This window comes from Lepus europaeus, chromosome 12 (genome assembly GCF_033115175.1).
Source record: "Lepus europaeus isolate LE1 chromosome 12, mLepTim1.pri, whole genome shotgun sequence".
In the NCBI taxonomy this organism is placed as follows: Eukaryota; Metazoa; Chordata; class Mammalia; order Lagomorpha; family Leporidae; genus Lepus; species Lepus europaeus.
Genome location: NC_084838.1, coordinates 73529805 through 73542691, shown reverse-complemented (window position 1 = coordinate 73542691; position 12887 = coordinate 73529805).

Genomic DNA, 12887 nt, shown 5'->3' with positions numbered 1-12887 from the left:
CATTTGTCAGAATGATTTTTGGGATGCTTGTATATGATACTACCTTACTCATGCAGAAAAAAAATAACAAAACAAAATCCCCTGGTAATAATCAGCTGTTCACACACAGTTTATAAAACAGATTAATTTTCATTCATTCTATTTGTTCAATAACTAAGTAACAATTGTGGTAGTCCTTGTATTTGATGTTCCACGTGTAACAGTGGACAAAACTGATAAAGTACTTGTTCTCCTAGAGTTTACATGCCATGGGTGGGAGACAGAAGAAATGAAAAAAATTATGTACTGTTGAATAGGATTCGCTGTAAAGCAGAGACCAAAAAAAAGTGCTATTTTGTAGGGTGTGGTCTGAGCACAGATAAGGTAATACTTGAGCAGGTCCCTGGATGGGTGGCAGGAAAAAAGCCATGTGGCTCATACCTGAGGAAAGACTATTTCAGGCAATGAGCATCAGATTTCAAGACTGGACATGAGACTGCCAAGACTAGAGAGGAGATTGCAGTTGGCATCTTGAGGAAGAAAGGGGAAGCTATGGTGGCAGGAGAAGAATGAGTGAATAGCAGGCACTGAGAGCAGAGAAACAGAGAAAGCTCATATGAAACTTCCCAAGGCCATGATAAAAAAAAATGTTGGGTTTTGTTCTAAGGGAGGTGGGGAAGAAGGAGGCAAAAGCAAAATAGAGCATTGACAAAGGGGAAAATCCAGCAAATCAACATCAATACCGAGTGAGGCTGTCACTTGTCCATGGCCCTCACGTTCTGCATTAAGATTAGTAGAACCTGAACAGTGCTGGGATATTAAATCATTACCCTTCATATAGATTGTTTGAGGAACAACAAGGAAAATTCTAAAAAATCAGGAATGACTTTAAACTTTCACAGGCTGTGCTTGAGTCAAGATTTAACCAAATATTTAAGTAGGTTGTGAGTGTGGGTATGAGGATTCCAGGATGACAAAAGCTCAATCTTGTTCTCAAGTAAATCACATAATTTTTATTTTATAACAGATTTAACCATTTTTTTTTGTTTTCATAAAATATCTTTTAAAGTATTCCAGTCATTGATTTAAAAGTCAGTGTTACACTAACACACAGGGAGAAGGAGAGAGATATTTTCCATCCAATGGATCACTCCTCAAATGGTGACAATGGGTGGGGCTGGACCAGGCAGAAACCAGAAGCCAGGAGCTTTTTCTGGTCTCCTACGTGGGTGGCAGGGGCCCAAGCACTTGGGCCCTCCTCCATTGCTTTCTCAGACTCATTAGCAGCGAGTGTGGTAGAAAGTAGAACAGCCAGGACTTGAACCAGCATCTCTATGGGATGCCAGTGTTGGCAGAGGCAGCTATTCTGTGCCATGACAGCAGCCCCCCTGATACTCTTTTGAGTGTAATAACCAAAAGACCTGTAAATCTCTTGATTCTTGTCTCTTGCTTGTAGACCTGTTGTCAAAATCTGAAATCTACAACTGGGTAAAGTGCAGAAATTCATTCTGTTTCTGCAGGAGACCAGAATAGAATCCAGGCTGTTCCAGCCAGTCTGTTTAGCCCAGGAGTTTGCATTCCCAACATGTTCTATGGTTGTTCTTGAGAACTAAAGTGAGGAAGTATTGGTATGAGGCCACTTGGAGGACTGTCCTATAGAGGTTATTTATTACTGCAGCATACCCTCTTTATCTTAACTGATAATCAAAATTAGCAAAGATGAGTGTGTTATTCAAGTTGGTGTTACTGTTTTTGAGTTATTTTAGGCTCATTTCCACTTCTCTCAGTAGTTGTCTGTGTAATCTTCTGAAAAATCAGTCCTAAAAATATACTTCACTCCAGACATAGGGCCCAAAGAGCAAAATGATGGAATATTGTAAGATGTCTTGGCCAGATCACAAAACAAGAGGCTGATCACTCCGGCCTCGTCCAGGACAGGATCACGACCCTCCAAGAAGCTCTAGTTACCTGTGGTCGAGCCTTGGGGGATGGCTTCCTTATCTCCTCCCCCTTGTGGGCCCCTTGATCTCCATTGTCCTTGTAAATTTGTCTAAGATCACATTGCTGCGGTCCAGTTAATGGTGGTCTGACAACAATATGCTACTCTTCAAGAACCAGGTTACACTGCTCTTTAAGCGCCAGATTGGGAACCCTATACATCTGCCCATGGCCACTGCCAAGATGTAGAGGTATAATACATCATACCCTGAGTTGCTGAGGTGGTAGCCAATGACGGGTAAGATCCCCTGGGGCAGCCCCTAACAGCTGGAGTAGTAGTCAAAGACGGGTAAGATCCCCAGAGGGGGACAACCTAAGACAGACATGCTCCTTAAAGGGCTGATCCCAGTCAGAGGGGACAACCTAAGACAGGTACACTCTCCACTCAGTTCTTCTTTCTCTATTTAATATAAAACAAAAAGGGGGAAATATTGGGCATTGCCTAAAATAGTCCCTAACAACATGGCGCCTGGTGGATGTATCTGCGGCCACTGCGGTTAAACTGCGTGGAGATCAGACCACCTGCAGGGATAGGTCCAGTTTAGTTCCAGACACATGGACAGTGCATGATCCCTATACCTCACTTAAGATGTGCCTGTGCATGATCCACCCATGCCTGCGTGACCTTTTTGCTGATTGGCTCCCCTACTGCACATGTCCTTCGTAAGCTTTATAAGCCTGTACACTTCCTCAATAAAGTAATTCCGGCTTCAGCAGAACTCACGGGTGCTTGCTGTGGTGTGCTTGACCCATTGACCTTACCTCTCCCATTTGCCTTGTTGGGGAGTGCTTGTACTGTCCCCTGCTGGTCAGGAGACAGTCTCAGGCTTAAGACCCCAACACTTAGGGTTATCAAAGATAGTTTTAGGCACACTGAGTTTACATGGGCAGACCCAAAGGCGCATAGTTTAGAATTGATCTGTTGTAGTCCAGCAATAAAGGCTAAGAAAGTTCATTGAACATTTTATGTTAAAAAATAACTAATGTGCCGGCGCAGCGGCTCAATAGGCTAATCCTCCACCTTGTGGCGCTGGCACACCAGGTTCTAGTCCCGGTCGGGGGACCGATCCTGTCCCGGTTGCCCCTCTTCCAGGCCAGCTCTCTGCAGTGGAGGATGGCCCAAGTCCTTGGGCCCTGCACCCCATGGGAGACCAGGAGAAGCACCTGGCTCCTGCCATCGGATCAGTGCGGTGTGCCAGCCGCAGCAGCCATTGGAGGGTGAACCAACGGCAAAGGAAGACCTTTCTCTCTCTCTCTCTCTCTCTCTCTCTCTTACTGTCCACTCTGCCTGTCAAAAAATAAAATAAAAAAAAAAATGTTTGGGGCCAACTTGGTGTAGTAGGTTAAGCCTCCACCTGCAGTACTGGCATTCCATATGGGTGCTGATTTGTGTCCAGGCCACTCCACTTCTGATCCAGTTCTCTGCTTGTGGCCTGGGAAGCCAGTGGAGAATGGCTCAAATGCTTGGTCTCCTACACCTGTGTGGGGACCCACAAGGAAGCTTGTGGTCCCTGGCTTTGATTGGCTCAGCTCTGGCCATTTTGTGGCCATTTGGAGAGTGAACCAGCAGATAGAAGACCTTTTTCTCTGTCTCTCCCACTGTTTGTCTGTAGCTCTACTGTCAAATAAAGAAATAAAAAATCTAACAAAACCCCAAAAAACAAAATAATTAATGTTATAATAAATGATAATGATTAAGATCGTTTTTAAAATAGTTCATTAGAGTTGTGGCATCCTTGTATCCTGCTTCTATACTCCTTTATGGATTTTCTAGTTTACTTAACTGTAGTCAGATTCAGATCATAAGTAGCTGGAGGACAACTAAAAGGACAGAATAAGAGACGAATGTGAACAGGGTTGGTGACCACTGTTTTCTGGAAAGGAACACTTTGTGGTTGAGAATGAAACTTCAAGGCTGCTCCAAGTTCAGTGATCTTCCCACTGGACATTATCTAACCAGGGGGCACAGCCTTTGAATCAAAATACACAGAATGTAGACAAAACTGCTCTCTAAACCTAATTGCAGCTCATCTTCATGAAAAAGGACTGCAGCAATCTACATATTCTGGGGTGTTTGGGGTTAAGTTTTGGCCTAGAGTACATGCCAATAAGTAAATTGGCTTCCTATGGCATATAAAATCTATAATGTGAGGGAACTCTGTTTCCAGATACTCACGTTATGAGAAGACTCTAAGTAACACCATAATATCCACAGCCAGTGCCAATTATCACTGACTTTTACATTCAGATTAAAACTGATTTTATGCTTCTTTTAAGATTTGTTGGTTCGTTGGTTGGTTGGTTGATTTTTCAAGGGACAGAGAGAGCTTCCATTTGCTAGTTCAGTTCCCAAACATATATGATGATGAGGCTAGGCCCGTGCTGAAGCCAGGAGCTAGGAATTCAAGCCAGGTCTCCCACATGGGTGACAGGGACTCAACTACTTGAGCCATCACCTGCTGTAACCCAGAGCCTGTATGGGCAGGAAGCTGGAATTGGGAGCCAGGACCAGAAATCAAACTCAAGATTTGATGTAGGACCTGGGTATCTTTGCTGACATCTTAACTACTAGTCCAAATGCTCACCCTGGTGTCCTTTTTTAAGCAGAACATTGTGCACTATTCTGTTTTTACAGATGCTGGTGTAAGCACATGGTCCCTGGAATTTGGCTGGCTGCATTTGAATTCAGAGTCTTCTACTTCTTAGGTCTGTGAGCCTAATAACCTGACCTCTCTATCCTTCCACTGTAATGGCAGCTGAGGAGTAGTGAAGCCGGCTACCTTCCTCATTTGCATCATACAGATGAAGAAATAGGTTAGGGAGACTTGTTAATAAAATTAGGTTTTTTGTAAAGAAACCATTCAGTACCTGGTTATAGCAAGTGCTCAAAATGCTTGTTATGATTACTACTCCTGTGGATTTTTTTTCTAAAATATTAATTTACTTTCCTGTTTCTTTTGAGGCAATTATAGAAAAAAACAGGGTTGGGTTTGTGACTTGCTAGAGCTTGACCACAGTGAAGTTACTCCCACCAGCTGATTCAGTTTCCTTTTAAATAACATGTTCATGCTAACAATATATGCCACACAGTAGACATCCAATAAATTCTCATTTTCTTCATTCCTCCTATTGGACCACACACCTCTTAACAAAAGGAGAAAGTCCACCTGGACTGGTTTTTGGGAAGAGAACCTCTTTTTTCTATTTTCTCTAAGAAAGAGGAGGTAAGACTTTTAGCTAATGAAGAATATTGAATGAAGATAACAGCCCCAATTCTCTGCTTCATTCTTGATAGCAAGAGAGATACAGGAGAGGGGCTAGTGAACAGTCAACTATGGGTTAGCTCTGTTTTTCACTTTTGGGTCCAGATATGACATTGCTTGATTTTTTTTCTTTGTATAAAATGGTGAGCTGCCAGGAGATAAGAATAAGTAAGACTTCAGAGATGCAGTCTCTTTTGATAAGAAGCTGAAAACCCATAGAGTAATACACTATGGCTTGAACTTGCAACATGATAGACATCTATAGTGGCCAAGATATAAGAGAAGAGAGGCCTGTATAAGGAAGGCTTGAAGTTCAACCAGAGGCCACCTGAGCCTCTACATTTGGTCAGAAGATGAAATGTATAAAAAAGTGCATTAGCTACTTAGCTCCAGGGACAGGAACAACAAATATTTAACTCAAAGACACATTATCCCACAAAGCAAGAAATAGGCAATTATTAGACTTGTTTATTATCGTGGTAGTGTAAATTTTATACGAAGCCAAATATAATAGCATTAACATAATTTTGTAAAATTCAAGTTAGATTACTATTAAAGAGGATGAAAAATCACTAGTGTAAATATATAGCTAATTCATAGGGTCTGTTTGTGGCAGTGAGGGGAATGACTTAAAATCCAGGAATCCTTGGTAGCAGATGTTCCAACAGAGATGAGAGCAAGCTGCTAGGACTTTGACCTCCATGGAAGGCCAGCAGGCTAAAACTACCTCCTCAGCCATTCAGTTGAGATCTTAGTCCTCTGGTGCCACTTTGGAGTATCTGTACTGGTGGGTGTGTCTGTGAAAGTGAAAAAACAGAATTAAGAAATCCTAGCAAGACAGGGGGATACTACTTTTGCTCCTAACTCAGTAAGACGTCTTAGACTAAAGGTTTGTTATTCCTGATACTCATTTGGTTTGACTTTACTAAGCTGCATGCCAAAAGTGAAGAAACCAAATCTTTCTTACATCCCATTCCCTCATGCCTAGAACTGAACAGCCTGCTTTGGGCACTTTATAAATGTTTATTGAAGTCAGAGGCATTGAATTACACATAAAATATTCCACTTATCTTGTAAGAAATTATTCTGATCTCATAACAGCTCTTAGCCCAAGGTGTAACTTAATTTTTCTAGCATGGTATAGACTCCAGAAACTGGCAGCCTCAAGGATTAGGTGTAAATGAGACCAAGGTAACATCTGGGAATGGTGACCATCTGGTTCAAAGAAAGTGAGACCCATTATTGCACTGTGGAAAGTTGATAGGTTCCAGACGCTCTGCTGTTACCATGCAGCTCTGACCTCTTGGACTCCTGTGGCAGCTTGCACACAGCAAGTGTGCACACAGCTGCATGGAGTCCTAGAAGAGGTTTGACAAGCTTTGGCCCATTTAGCCAAAAAGCTGTGTGCTTAACCCAGAGTCCCGGGTGTCTCATGGCCCATTAGCTATTGGTTTCCAAGACTCCATTTTGTAAAGGAATAATTGAGAAGTTCACCAGGGGTTCTTCAGTAAAGGATAAATTCATCAAGGTAAGGCTAGGAGAGGGTGTTTGAAAACATTAAGAATCATGGGCATGGAAAACATCTGGCTGTCTCTGCCAAGATAACTTTGTGAGCCTCCTTGCAGAAACTACCTTTTTCTTACCTCTGAGTCAGAGTTTCTAACCTCTGTGAGACTGAATACCTTTCTTTTTTTAATGAATATTTGTATTCCCCCTGTTCTATCTTGAAATGGAAATGTGTTAAATAATATCCATGCACCTTCATTCACAGAAGCTGGTATAATGCTCTACATGTAAAATAAAGGAAAAATCAGAAGAAAGTAAATTATAAAATATAACCTGTTTGGAACACATGCAATTTTGGGTGCAAGGAAGCTAACTGTAATGCATGATGATACCTATATACATAATCAACACCACTCTGGAAGTGCAGATTAATGTAGCTGTTTGTTTGGGGCACTCAAATATCACAAGTGGGATTGCTGTTGTGGTGTGATTTTTCTGAAATGGTGAGTCACTCTTGGTAAATATTCAGTAACATAATAGTAATCTTTTCTCACTTTGCAAGGTGGTGCATTCCTGGAAATTTCAGCATATATTAAAACTAGGAAAAATACATGATGCTTGTATTTAGAATGCTTGTATGTAGAATGGAGTTAGAGTCTAAGGTTGTTTAGTTCTGGATAGATGTTTCAGATAGATGTTTCATCTATATGGATATTTGACAACACAGAAGTCGTGGAAGATGTGAATGAACATCTTCATAGGGAGAGTTTATTTCTTTTTTATTTATTTATTTATTTTTTAACTTTTATTTAATGAATATAAATTTCCAGTGTACAGCTTATGGATTACAATGGCTTCCCCCTCCCATAACTTCCCTCCCACCCGCAACCCTCCCCTCTCCCGCTCCCTCTCCCCTTCCAGTTGCATCAAGATTCATTTTCAATTCTGGGAGAGTTTATTTCACATGTTCTATAAGAATTGGCATCTTTGAGCACATCCACTAAATATCAGTAATGGGAATCCTAGAGCCTCCATAATCATCGCTATGACAAAAAACTGTCCAGATTTCCAAAACAGGTTAGAATGTGTAAGTCCAAATGCTCTGAAAGAAAGTGCTGTAGGAGATGACTCTGTGGCGTAGTGGGTAAAGCCACCGCCTTCAGTGCCATATCCCATATGGGTGTTAGTTCATATCCCAGCTGTTCCACTTCCAATGCAGCTGTCTGCTATGGCCTGGAAAAGCAGTGGAAGACGGCTAAAGTCCTTGGGCCCCTGCACCCGCATGGGAGACCTGGAAGAATCTCCTGGCTCCTGGCTTTGGATAGGCGCAGCTCCAGCCATTGTGGCCCATTGGGGAGTGAAACAGCAAATGGAAGACCTCTCTCTCCCTCTCCCTCTCCCTCTCCCTCTCCCTCTCCCTCTCCCTCTCCCTCTCCCTCTCCCTCTCCCTCTCCCTCTGGGAACTCTGATTTTCAAATAAATAAATAAAATCTTAAAAATAGAGAAAATGCTGTAACTAGCAGGTTCGTGGATGTGGTTTATTGTGAGAGAACATTGGTAAGGAGCAGGAGGAGGCTGGGAATACTGACTGACCTTGATGCAGATTGGTTCCCTAAGAGGGGAAAAAGAAGGAAGGGGGGGGGGGGGGAGAGGAGTTCTTACCCTGCAGTGCAGTTCTGTGAATTTTCACAGGATCAGCAGAATCCAAAGTCACTTCCCAGAGAAGTCTAAATCCCACACATACCAGCCCTAGACCTTCCAGTTTTTCTACCAACTTGGTTGAGGGCTGCAGATAGCCCATGGGAAGCATGGTCTTAGAACAGATCTAATGGTGGATTTTGGAGTCCAGATCTCTGCAGTAGTAGGGCTGAGAAGTGTGTTTTCATAGCTACCATCAGTGTTGTCTATTTACCTATCAGCTCAAATTCCATCTCTCATCTAAAAATTTACACAAACACTTCTTCACAACTTGCTTTTGATCCGTTTGCCATTATTGACACTGTATTTGAGTAACTAGTTCTTGATATTCAAAGATTGAACACATTTATGAGCATACCTTAAAAAGCTTGTGGTAGGGGCCGGTGCTCTGGTGCAGCAGGTTAACACCCTGGCTGGCATCCCATATGGGCGCTGGTTCGAGACCTGGCTGCTCCACTTCCGATCCAGCTCTGCTGTGCCTGGGGAAGCAGTGGAAGATGGCCCAAGTCCTGGGGCCCCTGCACCCATGTAGGAGACCCAGAAGAAGCTCCTGGCTTTGGATAGGTGCAGCTCCAGCCATTGTGGCCATTGGGGAGTGAGCCCCCAGATAGAAGACCTCTCTCTCTCTCTCTGCCTCTCTGCCTCTCTACCTCTCCTCTGTGTAACTCTGACTTTCAAATAAATAAATAAGTCTTTATAAAAAAAAGCTTGTGATGGCCGGCGCTGTGGCTCAATAGGCTAATCCTCCGCCTGCAGCGCCGGCACCCCAGGTTCTAGTCCCGGTTGGGGCACTGGTTCTGTCCCGGTTGCTCCTCTTCCAGTCCAGCTCTCTGCTGTGGCCCGGGAGTGCAGTGGAGGATGGCCCAAGTGCTTGGGCCTTGCACCCACATGGGAGACCAGGAGAAGCACCTGGCTCCTGGCTTTGGATCAGCGCATGCGCGCTGGCCATAGAGGCCACTTGGGGGGTGAACCAACAGAAAAGGAAGACCTTTCTCTCTGTCTCTCTCTCTCTCTCACTGTCCACTCTGCCTGTCCAAAAAAATAAAATACTTTTTAAAAAAAAGCTGTGGTAAATGGTTTTGTTAGGGATCCACTCACAAAGAAACGAAACTCATTATTTATGGGGGAAAGAAACTGTGCCGTAGCAAAGCTTGCAAGAGGAAATGGCCTAACTGCAAACTGTTAAAACTGCTGCTGCCATGACTATGGGGCTCAAAGGGAAGGAACATAGGTGGGGCTAACCCTAACCAAGGGTATATAAGAAGACCCTCAGACACCTGTAATTCAGAGTACTACTCAACCTCCTTCCCTGGTCCGTAGAGCCTAGTGCCCACGGGGAGAAGCTCCTGATCAGTAGAGCCTAGTGCCCGCAGGAGCCAGCTGAGTGGCCTTCCCTCCTAGTGCCAGTGTAATAATAAAGAGCATTTAACCTGATTCTTCTCAGTCTCCTCTGTGAAGCATCCTGGCCAGTCGTTGGTGGCGGGAAAGCTGACAGGTTTGAATTAAAAGATATTTTGGTACAAAAATTTTTGAAATTCATGTTTATGAGGGATCTTCAAAAAGTCCAAGGAAAATATATATTGTGCAAAGAGTACGCATGGATTTTAAAACTTTTCCAACAAAATAATTTTTAAATCCAATTTTCAGCCACATGAGAAGTACATGAAGGGTAATCTAACATTTGATATTCCGTTGCAAGCTCCAGGAACTAAGAAGTTAGAATGTATGGATGGTGACTAAATCCAATTTACTGTTCATAACTCATATCTCATTTTTGTGAGTATAGCAACTTGCTTGTTAAATATTTCTTTAAATGACATTTTTCCCATTAAGAAATATGCTGGTGCTGAGAAGTGGAAGTTAAAAGAAACTGAGGAATTACACGAAAGTAGATAAATTCTTATCTAGAATTAGCCAGAAACTTAGGACAAAAACGTCCTATGTCATTTGTTCAGCAATATCACTTAAATATTTTGGACTTTAATAAGAGAAATTACAGTATTTCACATTGTGCAGTATAATCTGTGGGGCAGTTATGCTGAGATCATTGTACACCATTCTCATTCATTGTAGAAAGTTGACTGTGTCCTCAATTAAAGCATTCCTGCTGATACTGCTCTGAATAGCAACAAATCTGGTACACCTGACTTGATTATTACAGTTTTGATACTGCTGCTAGGGTTAGGCTTAATGTAAGTGAGATGCATCTCTTAAAAGAATGGTGCTTCAATAAAGTTCCTTCCTTTCTGGGTAGACTGTTAGTTACCCTTTTTCTCAAATGATTCAGTGGATCACTACCAAGTAGTGAAGTTTTTTCCGAACTGCAAGCTTTGCAATAGAAGAGACTGGTCAAGTAAAATTTTACAGTTCACATAGTACTTAATCTGTCCAGTATATTGTTCAGTTAAATATTTAATGGTTATAATAAAAACAATAAGGGAGGAAAATAATTGAGTTGCTTTTGGCTCCTATCATTGTAAAGTTTTTAGGCACTCCAGATTTCAAATACTTCATGTCCAGGGTTCTCTGAAGCATTTATTTTTGGCCGTGAGTCTTCAGTCTTCAGTTTATATACTGAAAACATAACTTAAACACTGAATGGAGGACAGCCAAAATAGTAGCTTCATTTTATAAAACACACAATCACATTAATTTAGGAAGAGAAACATGCTGCTGTTGGGAAAAAAAGACTTTATGTAAAAGATAATATTTTTACATGATCTTAATTCTATAATATTCTCTATTCATTAGATTACATTGTGATTATGGTTCCAGCCTTATTCTTTTGGTAAAGGAGGCAGATGTTAGAGTTCCATATACTTTTATATGTTTTTGTACCCTTTTCATTGTATACTGTGGAAAAAGTATTTTTTAAAAAATGGTAAGAATGAGCTCTCGTCTGCTTTTTTACTCTCCTGATGCTTTCATGGCTGTCACTAAGATAGGGTAGAAGCAAGTAGCCAGGAACTTGATTCATGTCTCCCATGTGGGCAGAGGGAATGCAATGCAATTAGTTGGACATCTTCATTGCCTCCTAACATCTGCATTAGAAAACTGGAATCAGGAGCTGAAGCCAGGAGTGAAACCCAGGCATTGTGATATGGAATGTAAGAGTCTTACCATCAGGCTAGTCAGCCGCCTAGTAAAAGCATTGAAGAGAAAATGCAAAACACTATGTAGATGCAATAGAATTCATAAGTCAGTAGACACTGCATAATATATTTTCCCCATCCAAAGATGGTAGCAAGCATGAATCTGAAGCAGCATGTTCTTCGTCATGTTTTTAAAAGATTGTCAAATTTTAAAAGATTGCAATTCTGGTTATTGCTGTTTGTATCTTGTTGTTTGCTGGTTTCTCTTATTGTGAGAATCCATAGGTATTGTGTCACGCTCATCTTAAGGTGTTATATAGCACATGGCAAAGTGTCTGGCATGGTAGACCTGTATTAAATTCATTTGAAGCAGGGCAATAAAATCTTAGCTCTCTCAAAATAACTGGATCTCTGAGAAATTTCATCTTTTCAATGTTTTTAGAAGTGCTATCCAAGAAGGGGAATATTTCTGAAACCCAGACTTTGCTCTGGAGTTGGGCAAAGACAGTCACTGGCTGGACTCACATTAAAATTGGCATTTTACATGCTGGATTGGCAGGAAGTTTTGGGGAATGTATGGGTTCTTGGAGGATGGGAAATTTCCTATATTCTGATACTTGAGGCACAATGGAGTTTCTGCTATGGTTGTAAATGGCTTACATTCTTGAGGTTCTGTAAAAAAAAAAAAAAAGCAATAAACTTTGTTTGATGGAAAATGTCAGAATGTTAGCATCTGCTAGAGATGAGCTCAGCTTCTAGCACTTAGCTGTGAGATTCTAAAAATAGTCTTTAATATCGATTAGGAATACTGATACTGTACATGACAGAAATCCAACTCAAGCTGGTTTAAGCACCAAGGAAAATTATGTGTTCAAGTGTCTTCTAAGTCAGTAGTTAGTCCAGAGTTTCAAACTATAGAGTTTGGTAGTTTCACTGACTCTCCTTTTTTTCTGCCTTCCTGTGTGTGATAACTTCATCTTGAGTTGACTTTCACCATGGTATAGAGATGGTTGACGAGCCCCAAGTCTCATAATAGTAATATGACCAAGTCCACTAGAAGTTGGAAACACCTCTGTCCCAGAAGACTGAACATACATTTCCTGGGGTCTCATGCACTCTGATAGGAGTATATTTCCATCCCTGAGACAATCACTGCTGGACTATGTCCTCCCTCAAATGCATATGCAGAAGAACTACTCCCTAGGAACTGTATTTGGTGATAGGGCTTTTAAAGATGTAATAGAGGTAAAATGAGGTTATGTGAGCAAGGCCGCCTTCAAGACAAGTGATGTCCTTGTAAGAAGGTAAAATTAGAACAAGAGCAGAAGAAGACACTCACTCACAAGCCAGA